Below are 22,834 nucleotides of genomic sequence, written 5' to 3'. Positions count from 1 at the left end.
CCGGCACATTAACCCCCGGCACACCGCGATCAAACATGATCGCGGTGTACCGGCGGTATAGGGAAGCATCGCGCAGGGAGGGGGCTCCCTGCAGGCTTCCCTGAGACCCCCGGAGCAACGCGATGTGATCGCGTTGCTCCGAGGGTCTCCTACCTCCCTCCTCGCCGCAGGTCCCGGATCCAAGATGGCCACGGCATCCGGGTCCTGCAGGGAGGGAGGTGGCTTACCGAGTGTCTGCTCAGAGCAGACACTTGGTAAGCCTGCAGCCCTGCACAGCAGATCGCAGATCTGGCAGAGTGCTGTGCACACTGCCAGATCAATGATCTGTGATGTCCCCCCCTGGGACAAAGTAAAAAAGTTTAAAAAAAAAATTCCCCACATGTGTAAAAAAATAAATAAAAAAAATATCCTAAATAAAGAAAAAAAATATATATTATTCCCATAAATACATTTCTTTTGCTAAATAAAATAAAAAAAACAATAAAAGTACACATATTTAGTATCGCCGCGTCCGTAACGACCCAACCTATAAAACTGCCCCACTAGTTAACCCCTTCAGTAAACACCGTAAGAAAAAAAAAAACGAGGCAAAAAACAACGCTTTATCATACTGCCGAACAAAAAGTGGAATAACACGCGATCAAAAAGACTGATATAAATAACCATGGTACCGCTGAAAACGTCATCTTGTCCCGCAAAAAACGAGCCGCCATACAGCATCATCAGCAAAAAAATAAAAAAGTTATAGTCCTGAGAATAAAGCGATACCAAAATAATATTTTTTTCTATAAAATAGTTTTTATCGTATAAAAGCGCCAAAAGATAAAAAAATGATATAAATGATATATCGCTGTAATCATACTGACCCGGCGAATAAAACTGCTTTATCAATTTTACCAAACGCGGAACGGTATAAACGCCTCCCCCAAAAGAAATTCATGAATAGCTGGTTTTTGATCACTCTGCCTCACAAAAATCGGAATAAAAAGCGATCAAAAAATGTCACGTGTCCGAAAATGTTACCAATAAAAACGTCAACTCGTCCCACAAAAAACAAGATCTCACATGACTCTGTGGACTCAAATATGGAAAAATTACAGCTCTCAAAATGTGGTAACGCAAAAAATATTTTTTGCAATGAAAAGCGTCTTTCAGTGTGTGACGGCTGCCAATCATAAAAATCCGCTAAAAAACCTGCTATAAAAGTAAATCAAATCCCCCTTCATCACCCCCTTAGTTAGGGAAAAATTAAAAAATTAAAAAATGTATTTATTTCCATTTTCCCATTAGGGTTAGGGCTAGAGTTAGGGCTAGAGTTAGGGCTAGGGTTAGAGCTAGGGTTAGGGCAAGGGTTAGGGCAAGGGTTAGGGTTGGGGCTAGGGTTAGGGCTAGGGTTGGGCTAGGGTTAGGGCTAGGGTTAGGGCTAGGGTTGGGGCTAGGGTTGGGGCTAGGGTTGGGGCTAGGGTTAGGGCTAGGGTTACGGCTAGTGTTACGGCTAGGGTTATTGCTCGGGTTAGGGCTAGGGTTAGGGCTAGGGTTGGGGCTAGGGTTAGGGCTACAGTTAGGGTTGGGGCTAAAGATAGGGTTAGGGTTTGGATTACATTTACGGTTGGGAATAGGGTTGGGTGTGTCTGGGTTAGAGGAGTAGTTAGGGTTACTGTTGGGATTAGGGTAAGGGGTGTGTTTGGATTAGGGTTTCAGTTATAATTGGGGGGTTTCCACTGTTTAGGCACATCAGGGGCTCTCCAAACGGGACATGGCATCCGATCTGAATTCCAGCCAATTCTGCGTTGAAAAAGGAAAACAGTGCTCCTTCCCTTCAGAGCTCTCCCGTGTGCCCAAACAGGGGTTTACCCCAACATATGGGGTATCAGCGTACTCAGGACAAATTGGACATCATCTTTTGGGGTCCAAGTTCTCCTGCTACCCTTGGGAAAATACAAAACTGGGGGCCAAAAAATAAGTTTTGTGGGAAAAAAAGGTTTTTTATTTTCACGGCTCTGCGTTGTGAACTGTAGTGAAACACTTGGGGGTTCAAAGTTCTCACAACACATCTAGATAAGTTCCTTGGGGGGTCTAGTTTCCAATATGGGGTCACTTGTGGGGGGGTTTGTACTGTTTGGGTACATCAGGGGCTCTGCAAATGCAACGTGACGCCTGCAGACCAATCCATTTAAGAATGCATTCCAAATGGCGCTCCTTCCCTTCCGAGCTCTGTCATGCGCCCAAACAGTGGTTCCCCCCCACATATGGGGTATCAGCGTACTCAGGACAAACTGGACAACAACTATTGGGGTCCAATTTATCCTGATACCCTTGTGAAAATACAAAACTGGGGGCTAAAAATCATTTTTGTGAAAAAAAAAAAAATTTTTATTTTCACGGCTCTGCGTTATAAACTGTAGTGAAACACTTGGGGGTTCAAAGTTCTCACAACACATCTAGATAAGTTCCTTGGGGGGTCTAGTTTCCAATATGGGGTCACTTGTGGGGGGTTTGTACTGTTTGGGTACATCAGGGGATCTGCAAATGCAACGTGACACCTGCAGACTAATCCATTTAAGTCTGCATTCCAAATGGCGCTCCTTCCCTTCCGAGCTCTGTCATGCGCCTTAGGGGGTCTACTTTCCAAAATGGTGTCACTTGTGGGGGTTTTTAATGTTTAGGCACATCAGGGGCTCTCCAAACGCAACATGGCATCCCATCTTAATTCCAGTCAATTTTGCATTGAAAAGTAAAATGGCGCTCCTTCCCTTCCGAGCTCTGCTATGCGCCCAAACAGTGGTTTACCCCCACATATGGGGTATCGACGTACTCAGGACAAATTGCACAACAACTTTTGTGGTCTAATTTCTTCTCTTACCCTTGGGGAAATAAAAAAATGGGGGCGAAAATATAATTTTTGTGAAAAAATATGATTTTTTATTTTTACGGCTCTGCATTATAAACTTCTGTGAAGCACTTGTTGGGTCAAAGTGCTCACCACACATCTAGATAAGATCATTAGGGGGTCTACTTTCCAAAATGGTGTCACTTGTGGGGGTTTCAATGTTTAGGCACATCAGGGGCTCTCCAAATGCAACATGGCGTCCCATCTCAATTCCAGTCAATTTTGCATTGAAAAGTCAAATGGCGCTCCTTTCCTTCCGAGCTCTGCCATGCGCCCAAACAGTGGTTTACCCCCACATATGGGGTATCAGCGTACTCAGGACAAATTGTACAACAAATTTTGGGGTCTATTTTCTCCTGTTACCCTTGGTAAAATAAAACAAATTGGAGCTGAAATAAATTTTGTGTGAAAAAAAGTTAAATGTTTATTTTTATTTAAACATTCCAAAAATTCCTGTGAAACACCTGAAGGGTTAATAAACTTTTTGAAAGTGGTTTTGAGTACCTTGAGGGGTGCAGTTTTTAGAATGGTGTCACACTTGGGTATTTTCTATCATATAGACCCCTCAAAATTACTTCAAATGAGATGTGGTCCCTAAAAAAAAATGGTGTTGTACAAATGAGAAATTGCTGGTCAACTTTTAACCCTTATAACTCCGTCACAAAAAAAAATTTTGGTTCCAAAATTGTGCTGATGTAAAGTAGACATGTGGGAAATGTTACTTATTAAGTATTTTGCGTGACATATGTCTGTGATTTAAGGGCATAAAAATTCAAATTTGGAAAATTGCGAAAATTTTAAAATTTTCGCCAAATATTAGTTTTTTTCACAAATAAACGCAAGTTATATCGAAGAAATTTTACCACTATCATGAAGTACAATATGTCACGAGAAAACAATGTCTGAATCGCCAAGATCCGTTGAAGCGTTCCAGAGTTATAACCTCATAAAGGGACAGTGGTCAGAATTGTAAAAATTGGCCCGGTCATTAACGTGCAAACCTCCCTTGGGGGTGAAGGGGTTAAAAAAAAATGAACATTTAACTTTTTTTCACACAAAATTTATTTCAGCTCCAATTTGTTTTATTTTACCAAGGGTAAGAGAAGAAATTAGACCACAAAAGTCTTTGTGCAATTTGTCCTGAGTACGACGATACCCCATATGTGGGGGTAAACCACTGTTTGTGCGCATAGCAGAGCTCGGAAAGGAAGGAGCGCCATTTTACTTTTCAATGCAAAATTGACTGGAATTAAGATGGGATGCCATGTTGCGTTTGGAGAGCCCCTGATGTGCCTAAACATTAAAACCCCCCACAAGTGACACCATTTTGGAAAGTAGACCCCCTAAGGAACTTATCTAGATGTGTTTTGAGAGCTTTGAACCCCCAAGTGTTTCACTACAGTTTATAACGCAGAGCCGTGAAAATAAAAAATATTTTTTTTTCCACAAAAATTATTTTTTAGCCCCCAGTTTTGTATTTTTCCAAGGGTAACAGGATAAATTGGACCCCAAAAGTTGTTGTCCAATTTGTCCTGAGTACACTGATACCCTGTATGTGGGGGGGGGGAACCACTGTTTGGGCACATGGCAGAGCTCAGAAGGGAAGGAGCGCCATTTGGAATGCAGACTTAGATGGATTGGTCTGCAGGCGTCACGTTGCATTTGCAGAGTCCCTGATGTACCCAAACAGTACAAACCCCCCACAAGTGACCCCATATTGGAAACTAGACCTCCCATGGAACTTATCTACATGTGTTGTGAGAACTTTGAACCCCCAAGTGTTTCACTACAGTTTATAACGCAGATCCGTGAAAATAAAAATTATATTTTTTTCACAAAAATGATACTTTAGCCCCCAATTTTGTATTTTTACAAGGGTAACAGGATAAATTGGATCCGAAAGTTGTTGTGCAATTTGTCCTGAGTGCGCTGATACCCCATATGTGGGGGGAACCACTGTTTGGGCGCATGGCAGAGCTCGGAAGGGAAGGAGCGCCATTTGGAATGCAGACTTAGATGGACTGGTCTGCAGGCGTCACGTTGCATTTGCAGAGCCCCTGATGTGCCCAAACAGTAGAAACCCCACAAGTGACCCCATATTGGAAACTAGACCTCCCAAGAAACTTATCTAGATGTGTTATGAGAACTTTGAACCCCCAAGTGTTTCACTACAGTTTACAACGCAGAGCCGTGAAAATAAAAAATCTATTTTTTCCCACAAAAAAGATTTTTAGCCCCCCAAATTTTTATTTTCCCAAGGATAACAAGAGAACTTGGACCCCAACAGTTGTTTTCCAATTTGTCCTGAGTACGCTGATATCCCATATGTTGGGGTAAACCCCTGTTTGGGAGCACGGGAGATGTTGTGATCCTAGTGGCAAGGATCGCAAGTTTAACTAGCTAAGTAACTAAACCGATAACCAGCTCTGGGGAAGTGGTATCTGGATTGACCGCAACCTGATCCTATCCGCAAACAACTATAGGCAGCCGTGGAACGTTACCTGGAAATCCTAGACGTCTCTTCACGGCCTGAGAAACTACCTATTCCTAGAGGGAAAGTTAAGTCCTTACTTGCCTCAGAGAAATGACCCCAAAGATATAGAAAAGCCCCCCACAAATATTAACGGTGAGTTAAGGGGAAAGCACAAACGCAGAGATGAAATAGATTTAGCAAATAAGGCCCGCTAACACTAGATAGTAGAAAATAGGAAGGGAGCTGTGCGGTCAATAGAAAACCCTAAGCAAAATATCCACGCAGAGATTGCTCGAGCCCCCGCACCAACTAACGGTGCGGGGGAAGCAACTCCGTACCCCAGAGCTTACCAGCAGCAAGAACTCACATATTAGCAAGCTGGACTAAACTCATCATACACTGAAATCATATTGCAGACTGATGAGCAAAAAATAATCAAACAGAAACTTAGCTTCTCCAGAAGAGACTGAAAACGAAGATAATCAGGGGAGATCAGAATAGCACTGAATACATCGACAGCCGGCAACAAGTGGAGGTGAAGCAGAGCTAAATAGGAAACTCCCTAGTGCATAACGAGGCAGCTGATCCAGCCACAGATCCGCAGGATAACAAACAAAGCCACCAGGGGGAGCCCAAAAACCAAACTCACACAATACCACCTGTGACCACAAGAGGGAGCCCGAAAACAGAGTTCACAACAGTACCCCCCCCTTGAGGAGGGGTCACCGAACCCTCATCAAAAACCCCCAGGGCGATCAGGGTGAGCCACATGGAAGGCACGAACCAAATCAGCCGCATGAACATCAGAGGCGACAACCCAGGAATTATCCTCCTGACCATAGCCCTTCCACTTAACCAAATACTGAAGCCTCCGTCTAGAAATACGAGAATCCAAGATCTTCTCCACCACGTATTCCAATTCTCCCTCAACCAGCACAGGGGCAGGAGGCTCAACCGAAGGAACCACAGGCACCACATACCTCCACAACAACGACCGATGGAACACATTATGAATAGCAAACGATGCTGGGAGGTCCAAACGAAATGACACAGGGTTAAGGACTTCCAAAATCTTATAAGGACCGATAAACCGAGGCTTGAACTTGGGAGAGGAGACCTTCATAGGAACAAAGCGAGAAGACAACCACACCAAGTCCCCAACGCGAAGTCGGGGACCCACACACACAGCGACGGCGGTTGGCAAAGCGCTGAGCCTTCTCTTGTGACAGCTTCAAATTGTCCACCACATGATCCCAAATCTGATGCAACCTATCCACCACAAGATCCACTCCAGGACAGTCAGAAGGCTCCACCTGACCTGAGGAAAAACGAGGATGAAACCCCGAATTACAAAAAAAAGGCGAAACCAAAGTAGCAGAACTAGCCCGATTATTAAGGGCAAATTCGGCCAATGGCAAAAAAGCCACCCAGTCGTCCTGATCAGCAGAAACAAAACATCTTAAATAGGTTTCCAAGGTCTGATTAGTTCGCTCGGTCTGGCCATTTGTCTGAGGATGGAAGGCCGACGAAAAAGACAAATCAATGCCCATCTTAGCACAAAAGGTCCGCCAAAATCTAGACACAAACTGGGATCCTCTGTCGGAAACAATATTCTCAGGGATCCCGTGCAAACGAACCACATTTTGAAAAAACAGCGGAACCAACTCGGAGGAGGAAGGCAACTTAGGCAAGGGCACCAAATGGACCATCTTAGAAAAACGATCACACACCACCCAGATGACAGACATTCTCTGAGAGACAGGGAGATCTGAAATAAAATCCATGGAAATGTGCGTCCAAGGCCTCTTCGGGACAGGCAAAGGTAACAGCAAACCACTGGCACGAAAACAGCAAGGCTTAGCCCGAGCACAAATTCCACAAGACTGCACAAAGGAACACACATCCCGCGACAAGGAAGGCCACCAAAAGGACCTGGCCACCAAATCTCTGGTACCAAATATTCCAGGATGGCCTGACAACACCGAAGAATGAACCTCGGAAATAACTCTGTTGGTCCATCTATCTGGGACAAACAGTCTCTCCGGTGGACAACGGTCAGGTCTATCCGCCTGAAACTCCTGCAGCACTCGTCGCAAATCTGGGGAGATGGCAGACAAAATCACGCCTTCTCTGAGGATACCAGCCGGCTCAGAATCTCCAGGAGAGTCAGGCACAAAACTCCTAGAAAGAGCATCAGCCTTCAAATTCTTCGAACCAGGCAGGTACGAGACCACGAAATCAAAACGAGAGGAAAACAAAGACCAACGAGCCTGTCTAGGATTCAGCCGCTTGGCCGACTCGAGATAAATCAGATTTTTGTGATCAGTCAAGACCACCACACGATGCTTAGCTCCCTCGAGCCAATGTCGCCACTCCTCAAATGCCCACTTCATAGCCAACAACTCCCGATTACCGACATCATAATTCCGCTCGGCAAGCGAAAACTTTCTTGAAAAGAAAGCACATGGCTTCATCACAGAGCCATCAGAGCTTCTCTGCGACAAAACAGCCCCCGCTCCAATCTCAGAAGCATCAACCTCAACCTGGAAAGGAAGAGAGACATCTGGCTGACATAAGACCGGAGCCGAGGAAAACAGGCGCTTCAGCTCCCGAAAGGCCTCCACAGCCGCAGAAGACCAATTAGTAACATCAGAACCCTTCTTGGTCAAATCCGTCAAAGGCTTAACAACACCAGAAAAATTAGCGATGAAGCGACGGTAAAAATTAGCAAAACCCAAGAACTTCTGAAGACTCTTAACAGATGTAGGCTGAGTCAAGTCATGAATAGCCTGAACCTTGACTGGGTCCATCTCAATAGTAGAAGGGGAAAAAATGAAACCCAAAAAAGAAACCTTCTGGACTCCAAAAAGACATTTTGAGCCCTTCACAAATAAAGCATTGGCACGCAGGACCTGAAACACCATCCTGACCTGCTTAACATGGGACTCCCAATCATCAGAAAAGACCAGAATATCATCCAGATACACAATCATAAATTTATCCAGATACTCGCGGAAGATGTCGTGCATGAAGGACTGAAAGACAGAAGGAGCGTTAGAAAGTCCAAAAGGCATCACCAAGTACTCGAAATGGCCTTCGGGCATATTAAATGCAGTTTTCCATTCATCACCCTGCTTAATACGCACAAGGTTATACGCACCACGAAGATCTATCTTGGTGAACCAACTAGACCCCCTAATGCGAGCAAACAGATCAGATAACAATGGCAAAGGATACTGAAATTTGACCGTGATTTTATTTAGAAGGCGATAATCAATACAAGGTCTCAGGGAACCATCCTTCTTAGCCACAAAAAAGAATCCCGCACCCAGAGGGGAGGAGGAGGGGCGAATAAGTCCTTTCTCCAAAGACTCCTTTATATAACTAGCAGCATGCTCCGGCACTGACAAATTGAAAAGTCGTCCCTTAGGAAACTTACTACCAGGAATCAAATTTATAGCACAATCACAATCCCTATGAGGAGGTAGAGAACTGAGTTTGCGCTCATCAAATACATCCTGGTAGTCCGACAAAAACGCAGGGACTTCAGAAGGAGTGGATGAAGCAATTGACACCACAGGAGCGTCGCCATGATTTCCCTGGCAACCCCAACTTGACACAGACATTGCTTTCCAATCCAGGACTGGATTATGAGTCTGCAACCATGGCAGACCCAACACGACAACATCATGCAAATTATGCAGAACAAGAAAGCGAATCACCTCCTGATGAACAGGAGTCATGCACATGGTCACTTGCGTCCAGTACTGAGGTTTATTCATAGCCAATGGTGTAGCATCAATACCCCTTAGTGGAACAGGGAATTTTAAAGGCTCCAAAACAAAACCACAGCACCGGGCAAATGACAAATCCATCAGGCTCAGGGCAGCACCTGAATCTACAAAAGCCATAACCGGGTAAGATGACAGGGAACAAATCAGGGTAACAGACAAAATGAACTTAGGCTGTAAAGTACCGATGGTGACAGATTTATCAATCTTTTTTGTGCGCTTAGAGCATGCTGAGATAACATGAGCTGAGTCACCACAGTAAAAGCACAACCCATTTTGCCGTCTATAATTTTGCCGTTCACTTCTGGTCAGAATTCTATCACATTGCATAGACTCAGGTGTCTGTTCAGAAGACACCGCCAAATGGTGCGCAGGTTTGCGCTCCCGCAAATGCCGATCAATCTGAATGGCCAGAGTCATTGACTCATTCAGACCTGCAGGCGTAGGGAACCCCACCATGACATTCTTAATGGCTTCAGAAAGACCCTTTCTGAAATTTGCAGCCAGGGCACACTCATTCCAATGAGTAAGCACCGACCATTTCCGAAATTTCTGGCAATACACCTCTGCTTCATCTTGCCCCTGAGAGAGGGCCAACAAAGCTTTTTCAGCCTGGTCCTCAAGATTAGGTTCCTCATAGAGCAATCCAAGGGCCAGAAAAAACGCATCCACACTGAGCAATGCAGGATCCCCTGGCGCCAATGCGAAGGCCCAATCTTGAGGGTCGCCGTGCAAGAAAGAAATAATAATCTTAACTTGCTGAACGGAATCACCAGAGGAACGAGGTTTCAAAGAAAGAAACAATTTGCAATTGTTCTTAAAATTCAGGAACCTAGATCTATCTCCAGAAAACAACTCCGGAATAGGTATTCTAGGCTCTGACATAGGACTGTGAACAACAAAATCCTGAATACTTTGTACCCTTGCAGCAAGATGATCTACACTGGAGGCCAAACTCTAGATATCCATGTCAGCAGCTGAAATCAGAGCCACACCAAGATTAAGAGGAGGAGAGAAGCTAGACACACAGCAGCTAGACACACGGCAGCAAAAAAAAAAAAAAAAATTCCTCAAGGCTTCTCTTCTCCTGCTTCTGCCATGCAATTAACACTTTATGGCCGGCTGTACTGTTGTGATCCTAGTGGCAAGGATCGCAAGTTTAACTAGCTAAGTAACTAAACCGACGACCAGCTCTGGGGAAGTGGTATCTGGATTGACCGCAACCTGATCCTATCCGCAAACAACTATAGGCAGCCGTGGAACATTACCTGGAAATCCTAGACGTCTCTTCACGGCCAGAGAAACTACCTATTCCTAGAGGGAAAGTTAAGTCCTTACTTGCCTCAGAGAAATGACCCCAAAGATATAGAAAAGCCCCCCACAAATATTAACGGTGAGTTAAGGGGAAAGCACAAACGCAGAGATGAAATAGATTTAGCAAATGAGGCCCGCTAACACTAGACAGCAGAAAATAGGAAGGGAGCTGTGCGGTCAATAGAAAACCCCCCAAAAAAGCAAAATATCCACGCAGAGATTGCTCGAGCCCCGGCACCAACTAACGGTGTGGGGGAAGCAACTCCATACCCCAGAGCTTACCAGCAGCAAGAACTCACATATTAGCAAGCTGGACTAAACTCATCATACACTGAAATCATATTGCAGACTGATGAGCAAAAAATAATCAAACAGAAACTTAGCTTCTCCGGAAGAGACTGAAAACGAAGATAATCAGGGGAGATCAGAATAGCAATGAATACATCGACAGCCGGCAACAAGTGGAGGTGAAGCAGAGCTAAATAGGAAACTCCCTAGTGCATAACGAGGCAACTGATCCAGCCACAGATCCGCAGGATAACAAACAAAGCCACCAGGGGGAGCCCAAAAACCAAACTCACACAATACCACCTGTGACCACAAGAGGGAGCCCGAAAACAGAGTTCACAACAGGGAGAGCTCGGAAGGGAAGGAGCACTGTTTTACTTTTTCAACGCAGAATTGGCTGGAATTGAGATCGGACGCCATGTCACGTTTGGAGAGCCCCTGATGTGCCTGAACAGTGGAAACTCCCCAATTCTACCTGAAACCCTAATCCAAACACACCCCTAACCCTAATCCCAATGGTAACCCTAACCACACCCCTAACCCTGACACACCCCTAACTCTAATCCCAACCCTAATCCCAACCGTAAATGTAACCCAAACCCTAACCCTAACTTTAGCCCCAACCCTAACCCTAACTTTAGCCCCAACCCTAACCCTAACTTTAGCTCCAACCCTAGCCCCAACCCTAACCCTAGCTCTAACGCTAACACTAACCCTAGCCCTAACCCTAACCCTAATGGGAAAATGGAAATAAATACTTTTTTTAATTTTTTAATTTTTCGCTAACTAAGGGGGTGATGAAGGGGGGTTTGATTTACTTTTATAGCGAGTTTTTTAGCGGATTTTTATGATTGGGAGCCCTCACACACTGAAAGACGCTTTTTATTGCAAAAAATATTTTTTGCGTTACCACATTTTGAGAGCTATAATTTTTCCATATTTTGGTCCACAGAGTCATGTGAGGTCTTGTTTTTTGCGGGATGAGTTGTCGTTTTTACTGGTAACATTTTCGGGCACGTGACATTTTTTGATCGCTTTTTATTCCGATTTTTGTGAGGCAGAATGACCAAAAAACAGATATTCATGAATTTCTTTTGGGGGAGGTGTTTACACCGTTCCATGTTTGGTAAAATGGATAAAGCAGTTTTATTCTTCGGGTCAGTACGATTACAGCGATACCTCATTTATATCATTTTTTATGTTTTGGTGCTTTTATATGATAAAAACTATTTTATAGAAAAAATCATTATTTTTACATCGCTTTATTCTGAGGACTATAACTTTTTTATTTTTTGTTTGATGATGCTGTATGGCGGCTCCTTTTTTGCGGGACAAGATGATGTTTTCAGCGGTACCATGGTTATTTATATCTGTCTTTTTGATCGCTTGTTATTCCACTTTTTATTTGGTGGTATGATAATAAAGCGTTGGTTTTTGCCTCATTTTTTTTTTTACGGTGTTCACTGAAGGGGTTAACTAGTGGAACAGTTTTATAGGTCGGGTCGCTACGGATGCGGCGATACTAAATATGTGTACTTTTATTGGTTTTTTTTATTTAGATAAAGAAATGTATTTATAGGAACAATATACACTCACCGGCCACTTTATTAGGTACATACACCATGCTAGTAACGGGTTGGACCCCCTTTTGCCTTCAGAACTGCCTCAATTCTTCGTGGCATAGATTCAACAAGGTGCTGGAAGCATTCCTCAGAGATTTTGGTCCATATTGACATGATGGCATCACACAGTTGCCGCAGATTTGTCGGCTGCACATCCCAAAGATGCTCCATACAAGGCAGGATGGATCCATGCTTTCATGTTGTTTACGCCAAATTCTGACCCTACCATCCGAATGTCGCAGCAGAAATCGAGACTCATCAGACCAAGCAACGTTTTTCCAATCTTCTACTGTCCAATTTCGATGAGCTTGTACAAATTGTAGCCTCAGTTTCCTGTTCTTAGCTGAAAGGAGTGGTACCCGGTGTGGTCTTCTGCTGCTGTAGCCCATCTGCCTCAAAGTTCGACGCACTGTGCGTTCAGAGATGCTCTTAGGCCTACCTTGGTTGTAACGGGTGGCGATTTGAGTCACTGTTGCCTTTCTATCAGCTCGAACCAGTCTGCCCATTCTCCTCTGACCTCTGGCATCAACAAGGCATTTCCGCCCACAGAACTGCCGCTCACTGGATTTTTTTTTCTTTTTGGGACCATTCTCTGTAAACCCTAGAGATGGTTGTGCGTGAAAATCCCAGTAGATCAGCAGTTTCTGAAATACTCAGACCAGCCCTTCTGGCACCAACAACCATGCCACGTTCAAAGGCACTCAAATCACCTTTCTTCCCCATACTGATGCTCGGTTTGAACTGCAGGAGATTGTCTTGACCATGTCTACATGCCTAAATGCACTGAGTTGCCGCCATGTGATTGGCTGATTAGAAATTAAGTGTTAACAAGAAGTTGGACAGGTGTACCTAATAAAGTGGCCAGTGAGTGTATATATTTTTTTTTGCATTTTTTTTTGGAATTTTTTCTTTCTTTTTTACACATGTGAAAATTTTTTTTTTTACACTATAACATTGCCCCGGGGGGGGCATCATGTTATTGTGTAAGATCGCCGATCTGACTCTTTGCTGTGCACTGTGTCAGATCAGCGATCTGACGTGCACAGCTCCTGGAGGCTTCCCGGCGCCTGCTCTGAGCAGGAGCAGTGAAGCCACCTCCCTGCAGGACCCGGATGCCGCGGCCATCTTGGATCCGGGCCTGCTGCAGGGAGGAGGAGATAAGAGACCCTCGGAGCAACACGATCACATCACGTTGCTCCGGGGGTCTCAGGGAAGCCCGCAGGGAGCCCCCTCCCTGCGCGATGCTTCCCTATACCACCGGAACACTGCGATCATGTTTGATCGCAGTGTGCTGGGGGTTAATGTGCCGGGGGCGGTCCGTGACCGCTCCTGGCACATAGTGCCGGATGTCAGCTGCGTTAGTCAGCTGACACCCGTCCGCGATCGCTATGACGTACTATCCCGTCGGTGGGAATTAAGGCCCACCCCACCTCGACGGGATAGTACGTCATATGGGATTAAGGGGTTAAGAAACTATGTTTAATATTTTAACAAGCGCTGTGGAATATGTTGGTGCTATATAAATAAAGATTGTTATTACTTACTGTACAGGAATGCATTCTAATTCACTTAAATGAGCTGTACCAAGTTTGAAAGCAATCCCCTATACATAGGACAGAGGGCATCTTTCCGACTGCTGTGGGACCAACCCACAGAACCCCCAAAGATCCCGAGAATGAGGTTCTGAACATAGCGCTGAGATCTCATCTCCCGAGATCTTAGTGCGGAGATCTCCTCCTTCTGCGCATGCGCCGCCCCTGGCAGCCATTTTCCTGGAGTCCACCACATAGTAAACCATGCAAGTGTGGGGGCTCTGGGCTTTCACAAAATGTCAGCCGAGCCCCCACACCACCAAACACCAGTAGCAGCACACATCTGAACACCCCCTGCGGCCTGCAGCAGCGCTCCACTCTTGCCTCCTCCAGCAGCGACCCTGAGACTCCGCTTCACCACAGCCACAACCCCCGGTAAGCAATAAGACGCATGAGTTATAAGAAGCACCATCATTTTATTAAAAAAAAGTTTTTTTTCCTATTTTTATACTCAAAATTTCGGTTGTGTATTATAATCCAGTGTGTCTTATAATCCACCAAATAAGGTATCTCCCCTCACATACTGCGCCAGTGACCCCCTCACAATATATACAGTTGAAACCAGAAGTTTACATACACTATAAAAAGACACATATGCATGTTTTTCTCAATATCTGATGTCAAATCAGAATAAACCTTTCCCATTTTAGGTCAATTAGGATTACCATAATTATTAATATTTGCCAAATGCCAGAATAATGAGAGAAAGAGAATAGTTTAAAGCATTTTTATTACTTACTGTAAAGTCAAAAGTTTACAAACATTTCATTAGTATTTGGTGCCATTACCCTTAAACTGAATGACTTGGGTCAAACATTTGGGATATCCTTCCAATAGCTTCTAACAATAGTGGGTCAGAATTTAGGCCCATTCCTCCTGAAAAAACTGGTGTAACTGATCCAGGTTTGTAGGTCGCCTTTCTCGCACCGGCCTTTTCAGCTTTGGCCACAAATTTTCAAAAAAATTAAGATCAGGGCCTTGTGGTGGCCACTCTAAAACATTGATTTTGTTATCCTTAAGTCACTTTGTTACCATTTTGGCAGTATGCTTTAGGTCACTGTCCATTTGGAAGACCAATTTCTGGCCAAGCTTTTGCTTCCTGGCTGATGTCTTAAGACAGGGGTCAGGAACCTTTTTGGCTAAGAGAGCCGTAAACGCCACATATTTTGAAATATAATTCCGCGAGAGCCGTACGTGCTTGCAGACGGCGCGGCTATGCAGGGAGTTATGGGAAATGTAGTCCATGCTCCCTGCCGCTCACCACTGCCGCCAATGCTTATCAGGCCATCAAAGAACTACCAATATCAGCGTGCACCGCGGCCTGATGGAGCGCGGTGCATGCATCCTTCCCAGGGGCGTAGCTAGAGCTTTTGCCGCCCGGGGCTGTTCCCGAGTTTGGCGCCCCCCCCAGAACGTATGCGATTTTCACACTTAGTCATGTACCGACGAGCTCCTCTCCCTTAAGCTCCCAATCTTCAGTGAAAAACTGAGAGAAGCAGAAGAGAAGCTCGTTGTCACAGGACCATGAGTATGAAAATCGCATATGAGTGAAGTTTCCATGTGTCGACGACTGGAACCTGCGAAGCTGAATCCTGACATCGCACGCTTCTGAATTCTCACAACGCATGCACTGCACACTTTTAGGATTCTCCCTTGCCGGTGGACAGTCATGTCAGCACAAGCATGTGATTTGTATACTTCTGACCACATTCCGACTAGACGTGCCCGGCCTCACTCAGTTCATTTTCATAGAGTGAGGCCACACATGTCTAGTCAGCACGTGACCGCATGTATGTAAATCGCCAGCACCAGAGAATCCTGACAGTGTGCAGGGCGCACTGTGAGAAGTCAGAAGTCTGCAGTCACAAAGAATGACTGCAGACTCATCACAAACCTGGACATCCCCTTTAATGCTCCTAACATAAATAAAAACATGAGAGTTAGTATCACAAATAACATTTACATCCAGGTACCTGATAGATGACGTCTCCTCTGGAGCCGTTCTCCCCATGTTGAGTTTTCTCATCCACAGCTGTCTCTGCAGACTTCCATCTTCTCCGCTCTTTTGCAGAAAATCTCCACATGACGCCCTTAAAGATACAAGTGTCATTATAATGCTCCTGAATAAAAAATTTCCCCTCACTATATTGTCTGCATAAAATATGACCCCCACACTGTCTGTCTTATGGTACATGCTCTTCACACTGACCTCCCCTTTCTATACCGGACCCCTCTTCACACTGACCTCTCACACTGTGTCCCCCCTATAGGGCCCAGTATTTATACTGTACTCTCTCATCACACTCCCCCTCCTTTGTATACTGTCCCCTCCTGGCTGTGCCCTTACACTGTCCCCCATGCTACGCATGCACACATCCCAACACCCTCACTCCCCGTACTCTGTCCACATAAGTTTTTCACATCGCTACTCATACTGTGTCCGCATACATTCCCCCGTTTGACCCCAAGCTGTCTGCACCCATCCCCCATACTGTTTCCTCATATATGCCCCCCCATCTCCCCCTTTGCTCTTCATTTTGTGTCCTCAGATCTCCCCCACACATTAAATCCCCCCATCCCCATGACAAATCTCCCCCCACACACAATAAATACCCCATCTCCACTCACATTAAATTTCCCCCCACAATAAATCCCCCCATCTCCACTCATATTAAATATCCCCAATTCAATAATATATCCCACTATCCCTACTCACATGAAATCCCCCCCACAATATATGCCCCCATCCCCCCCCACAATATATGCCCCCATCCCCACTCACAGTAAATCCCCCCACAATATTATATGCCCCCCATCCCCACTCACAGTAAATCCCCCCACAATATTATATGCCCCCCATCCCCACTCACAGTAAATCCCCCCCTGCACCTTCGGTGTCTTCAGCTCCACTGGAGCACTTTCCACCGCTCTGTGTCTCCTGGTCGATCTGCAGCTCCTGCTCTGTCGCGCAGGTGAGTGACGTCAGCAGCGTGATCACATGACCTGATCACGCTGCTGGCGTCGCTCTGACCCGGCAGTCAGAGCTTCAATTGTACTCGCATCACAGATACGAGTACAATTGAACACTGGGAGCCGGCGCGCCGCAGCTTCTCTGTGCCGGCTGTCAGCTTGACAGTCGGCACAGAGAACAGCTGACTCCCAGTGCGGGGGGTGACAGAATGCAGCCACCGGGGGAGACACTGCGGACCGCCGCTTTAGGCGGCCCGACTGCGCCCCCCTGCAGGCTGCGCCCCCCTAGATACGCCACTGACTCACCGCCGCATTGTGCCGCCCCCCGCATTGTGCCGCCCGGGGCGGACCGCCCCCCCCTTCCTACGCCACTGATCCTTCCCATAGACAGGTAGGAGCCCTGTCTGCGAGCCAGATACGGCCATCAAAAGAGCCATATCTGGCTCGCGAGCCATAGGTTCCCGACCCCTGTCTTAAGATGTTGCTTCAGTAATGCCACATAATCTTTTTGTCTCATGAGGCCATTTATTTTGTGAAGTCCTTCCTGCAGCAAAACAACCCCACAAAATGATGCTGCCACCCCCATGTTTCATGGTTGGTATGATGTTCTTAGGCTTCTAAGCTTCTCTCTTTTTCCTCCAAACGTAATCATGGAAATTTTTCCCCAAAAATTACATTTAGTTTCAACAGATCACAGAACATGTCTCCTAAAATGAAGGTCTTTGTTTCTGTGTGCATTTGAAAACATTAATCTGCTTTTTTATGTTTCTTTTGGAGCAATGGCTTCTTCTTGGCAGAGTGGCCTTTCAGCCCATGTTGATAAAGTACTCGTTTCACTGTGGATATTGACACAATCTTACCAGCTTCCGACATCGTCTTCACAAGGTCTTTTTGCTTTTGCCCTTGGGTTGATATGCACATGTCAGACCAAAGCACGTTCATCTCTGCGACAGAGTACACGTCTCCTTCCTGAGTGGTATGATGGCTGAACATTTTCATCTTGTTTTTACTTGCGCATAATTGTTTGTACATATGAACAAGGCACCTATCTTGAAACTGTACGCAAGAATGAACTAGACTTGTGCAAGTCCATAATACTATTCCTGATATCTTGGCTGATTTCTTTAGACTTTCCCAAGATGCTACACAAAGAAGCAGTGTGTTTCAGGTGTGCATTAAAATACATTCACAGGTGTGTCTTTAATTATCTCAGATGTTGACAAAAAAAACTATTAGAATCTTCCAAACACATGACATCATCATATGGACAGTCCAGAATTGTTTAAAGTCATAGTAATCTTAGTGTATGTAAACTTTTTTGCAATAAGTAATAACATTGCCTTAAAACATTCTCTCTCTCATTATTCTGATATTATTTGGCAAATATTAATAATTACGGTAATCCTAACTGACCAGAAATTGGAAAGGTTTATTCTGATTTCATGTCAGATATTGAGAACATGCATGTGTGTCTTTTTATATAGTGTATGTAAACCTCTGGTTTAAATTATATATACAGTGCCTTGCAAGTATTCGGCTCCCTGGAACTTTTCAACCTTTTACCACATATCATGCTTCAAACATAAAGAATGCACATTTTTGGTGAAGAATCAAAAACAAGTGGAACACAATTGTGAAGTTGAATGAAATTTATTGGTTATTTTAATTTTTTTGGAAATTCAAAAACTGAAAAGTGGGGCGTGCAATATTATTCGGCCCCTTTACTTTCAGTGCAGCAAACTCACTCCAGAAGTTCTGAATGATCCAATGTTGTCCTAAATGCCTAATGATGATAGATATAATACACCTGTGTTTAATCAAGTCTCTGTATAAATGCACCTGCTCTGTGATAGTCTCAGGGTTCTGTTTGAAGCACAGAAAGCATCATGAAGACCAACGAACACAACAGGCAGGTCCGTGATACTGTTGGGGAGAAGTTTAAAGCTGGATTTGGATACAAAATGATTTCCAAAACTTTAAACATCCCAAGGAGCACTGTGCAAGCGATCATATTGAAATGGAAGGAGTATCATACCACAGCAAATCTACCAAGACCCAGCCGTCCCTCTAAACTTTCATCTCAAACAAGGAGAAGACTGATCAGAGATGCAGCCAAGAGGCCCATGATCACTCTGGATGAACTGCAGAGATCTACAGCTGAGGTGGGACAGTCTGTCCATAGGACAACAATCAGTTGTACACTGCATATATCTGGCCTTTTTGGAAGAGTGGCAAGAAGAAAGCCATTTCTCAAAGATATCCATAAAAAGTGTTGTTTAAAGTTTGCAACAAGCCACCTGGGAGACACACCAAACATGTGGAAGAAGGTGCTCTGGTCAGATGAAGCCAAAATTGAAGTTTTTGGCAACAATGTCAAACAATATGTTTGGCGTAAAGGCAACATAGCTCTTCACCCTGAACACACCATCCCACTGTCAAACATGGTGGTGGCAGCATCATGGTTTGGGCCTGCTTTTCTTCAGCAGGGGCAGGGAAGATGGTTAAAATTGATGGGAAGATGAATGGAGCCAAATACAGGATCATTCTTGAAGAAAATCCCAAACATAAAGCAAAATCTACAATGGAATGGTTCACAAATAAATGTATCCAGTTGTTAGAGTGGCCAAGTCATAGTCCAGACCTCAATCCAATCGAGAATCTGTGGAAAGAGCTGAAAACTGCTGTTCACAAATGATCTCCATCAAACCTCATTGATTTCGAGCTGTTTGCCAAGGAAGAATGGGCAAGAATTTCAGTCTCTCGATGTACAAAACTGATAGAGACATACCCCAAGCGACTTGCAGCTGTTATCGCAGCAAAAGGTGGCGCAATAAAGTATTAAGTTAAAGAGGCCGAATAATATTGCACGCACCACTTTTCAGTTTTTGAGTTTACACAAAAATTTAAAATAACCAATAAATTTCGTTCAACTTCACAATTGTGTTCCACTTGTTGTTGATTCTTCACCAAGAAATTACATTTGATATCTTTATGTTTGAAGCATGATATGTGGGAAAAGGTTGAAAAGTTCCAGGGAGCCGAATACTTTCGCAAGGCACTGTATATGTGTGTGTATATATCACCAGTAAGTTTTGTGATTTTATGGCTGTATGAGAATTAAATAGAGTAATCTATTTATATAATTGACTTGAAATGTTTTCATTTCCTCTTCTGTCCAGATGTCACCGTATTCCAGAAATCCAAGTGGATGAAGTTCACCGATCGCCATATTGGGACACCCAAGTGATGGGTGTATCAATATGGAAACTGCTGCTGGTACCAACCTGTTGCGGGGTACCACCAGCGGAACACCGTCGCACCACACAGACACGCTCTATATGCCGTACCCACCACACACACACACACACTCACACACTCTAATTCACAGTCACACACACACATTCACACTCACACTCACACACTCACGCAGCCTCTTGCGTGGTACCACCAGTGGAAAGCAATCACAAACACACCGCCGCCAAGATCAGCTGAATGATTTTCTGACTGCCGCCATCTTCGTACAGGAGGAGTGCATGTGCAGTTTTAATGTGACCGCCACTATCTGTCTGCACAAAGATGGCGGCGGTCTGTTTTACTGCGCCTGCACGAATTACTCGCAGGTGCAGTGAATCATTCAGCTGATCCCGCTGGTAGATGCGCGACGTGTCTACAGGCAGAGGAAGCCGGTCACATTAAAGGGGTTTTCCCACTATCAAAAAATAATTTTAAAAATTGACTCTGTCTGACCATGTACGGAGCATACCACATCTCCTGGGCAGGGGAGGAAGCAAAAGACAATACTGATATTACAGCAGGTGATCACCGAGGATTCATTTTGTGAGGTAAAATATTTCACTGACTGTGACATTTTGGTGAATTTTTGTATATAGATTTAGGAAAAAATCTGAATGACATGAGTGATGACGAGTAACTAAGTTTAAGACCGGCGTCACATTACCGTAGAATACGGATGAGTGCTATGCGAGAAAACATCGCATAGCACTCAGACCAGTGTGAATCTATGGGGCAGCTCACATCACCTATTCCAATTGTATTTACTGTATGTAATCCATATCTTCTATCCTGTAGGCTCCTGCAGTGATCTTACAGAACAGGGCAGATGAATTACTGGCTTTTCTTCTATGTAATATACATACATACAGTATATATGAGTGTGTCACTGACATCTATATATCTATGTATTCTATGTGTATATATCTATTCTATCTATTCTATTCTAACCTGTCAGTGTGATATTACAGTGCACACACATGAATTGCCGGTTTTTCTTCTATCGATCTATCTAATATATATATATATATATATATATATATATATATATATATATATATATATATATATAAATAAATATATATATATATATATATATATATATATATGTGTGTGTGTGTGTTTTGACGAATATTTCCTTTGAAAACTATTTGTAAATGACATAGAGAATTGCTCTATGTAAAAGCTCATATTAAAATCGTATTGCAGTGAGGGGCGTGGCCTGACTGCACAAGTGACAAGTCGCACTTACACAGAGCTCCTGCATATATCAGGGATTTCTTGGGAATTAAAGCGTCACCAGCGGCAATTTCACTCCCTGTGCAGACCAAATTCCAACAGCTACACCTGGGAGAGGTTACCGGAGTGAGGATCTTGTCTGTACCAGCCTGGGGCTCGCACTTCTGTCTGGAGGTGAGAGCAGTTGAGATGGAGAATGCCATTTTGGGAGCCAGCAAATGACAGTGCGCTGCAACCAACGGGCGATTCAATAGAGGTACCGTCTGCTCCAGTCCCGGACTCACCTCCCCCTCCGCCTTGCTGCTTACCTGAATCAGCTCCCCGCCACTCCCACAGACTGGTGCGCAGGGCCGCCATCAGGGCATGACAGCCATGACTGGCGTATGGGGCCCGGTGAGCAGAGGGGGCCTGCATCGGGCCCCGTCTAATCTGCTCACCGGGCCCCCCCCTGCCGGCGCTGCGGGCCCCCCCTGCCGGCGCTGCGGGCCCCCCCCTGCCGGCGCTGCGGGCCTGCGGGCCACTATTGACGTGCGGGCCCGCCCGTGCCCGCACGTCAATAGTTAACAGCAGGGGGCAGAGATGCTGGACACAGGGGGCAGAGATGCTGGACACAGGGGGCAGAGATGCTGGACACAGGGGGCAGAGATGCTGGACACAGGGGGCAGAGATGCTGGACACAGGGGGCAGAGATGCTGGACACAGGGGGCAGAGATGCTGGACACAGGGGGCAGAGATGCTGGACACAGGGGGCAGAGATGCTGGACACAGGGGGCAGAGATGCTGGACACAGGGGGCAGAGATGCTGGACACAGGGGGCAGAGATGCTGGACACAGGGGGCAGAGATGCTGGACACAGGGGGCAGAGATGCTGGACACAGGGGGCAGAGATGCTGGACACAGGGGGCAGAGATGCTGGACACAGGGGGCAGAGATGCTGGACACAGGGGGCAGAGATGCTGGACACAGGGGGCAGAGATGCTGGACACAGGGGCTGAATGCTGGACACGGGGGGCTGAATGCTGGACACGGGGGGCAGAATGCTGGACACGGGGGGCAGAATACTGGACACGGGGGGCAGAGATGCTGGACACGGGGGCAGAGATGCTGGACACGGGGGGCAGAGATGCTGGACATGGGGCAGAATGCTGGACACAGGGGGCAGAATGCTGGACACAGGGGGCAGAATGCTGGACACAGGGGGCAGAGATGCTGGACACAGGGGCAGAGATGCTGGACACAGGGGCAGAGATGCTGGACACAGGGGCAGAGATGCTGGACACAGGGGCAGAGATGCTGGACACAGGGGCAGAGATGCTGGACACAGGGGCAGAGATGCTGGACACAGGGGCAGAATGGAGATATGG

At 45.5% G+C, this 22,834-nt stretch overlaps 1 protein-coding gene across 1 annotated transcript in view; it reads right to left on the bottom strand.

Moving 5' to 3' along the window:
• LOC143770135 (sulfotransferase 2B1-like) overlaps window positions 1–22,834 on the bottom strand; it is a 207,197-nt gene that overhangs the window by 12,956 nt on the left and 171,407 nt on the right. The window lies entirely within an intron of this gene.

The sequence above is a fragment of the Ranitomeya variabilis genome, chromosome 4, assembly GCF_051348905.1.
Source record: "Ranitomeya variabilis isolate aRanVar5 chromosome 4, aRanVar5.hap1, whole genome shotgun sequence".
Classification (NCBI taxonomy): Eukaryota; Metazoa; Chordata; class Amphibia; order Anura; family Dendrobatidae; genus Ranitomeya; species Ranitomeya variabilis.
The sequence above is the reverse complement of the archived record's forward strand: the minus strand, read 5'-3'. Positions and strand labels throughout refer to the sequence as shown.